The sequence below is a fragment of the Bos javanicus genome, chromosome 14 (genome assembly GCF_032452875.1).
Source record: "Bos javanicus breed banteng chromosome 14, ARS-OSU_banteng_1.0, whole genome shotgun sequence".
NCBI classification, from domain to species: Eukaryota; Metazoa; Chordata; class Mammalia; order Artiodactyla; family Bovidae; genus Bos; species Bos javanicus.
Genome location: NC_083881.1, coordinates 11,613,772 through 11,614,516, shown reverse-complemented (window position 1 = coordinate 11,614,516; position 745 = coordinate 11,613,772). Strand labels below are relative to the sequence as shown.

Genomic DNA, 745 nt, shown 5'->3' with positions numbered 1-745 from the left:
ATGCATGAATTACCTCCAGCATTTATATCAATCTTACAAGTTGGAGAGTACTACCTTTTTTTTAAGGGGGAAAAAAAGTTTCAGAGATGTGACATCTCTAAAGTAAAGGAGCTAAGATATGATTTTAAATCCTGCCTTTTTTATTTTAAATCCTGCCATTTTTAAGGAACAAAATAGTGCCATTTGCAGAAATATGGATGGACCTATTATAGGTCATACAGAATGGAGTATATCAGAAAGAGAAAAGCAAATATCATATAACATCATGCTTCCCTGGTGGCTCAGAGGTTAAAGCATCTGCCTGCAATGCAGGAGACCTAGGTTCGATCCCTGGGTTGGGAAGATCCCTTGGAGAAGGAAATGGCAACCCACTCCAGTATTCTTGCCTGGAGAATCCCATGGACAGAGGAGCCTGGTGGGCTATAGTCCACGGGGTCGCAAAGAGTTGGACACGACTGAACAACTTCACTTTTTTTTTTTTTAATGTAGAATCTAGAAAAAATCTTGAAATGGACTTATTTGCAAAACAGAAATAGGGTCACAGACTTAGAGAACAAACATATGGACACAAAGGAAGGAAGGAGAGGAGGATGACTTGGGAGATTGGGATTGACACATGCATACTACTATGTGTAAAATAGATAACTAGTGAGAACCTAATAATAGTACAGTACTCTGGACTCTACTCAGTGCTCTGTGGTGACTTAAATGGGAAGGAAATCTAAAAAAGAGTCAGTATATGTAT

The 745-nt window shown here is 38.8% G+C and overlaps 1 non-coding gene across 1 annotated transcript; it reads left to right on the top strand.

Annotated features, from left to right (window-relative positions):
* Positions 1–270: 270 nt before the first annotated feature.
* Positions 271–342, top strand: TRNAC-GCA (transfer RNA cysteine (anticodon GCA)). The gene has a single exon. It is a non-coding gene; the product is annotated as a tRNA-Cys (tRNA).
* The last annotated feature ends 403 nt before the right edge of the window (positions 343–745 follow it).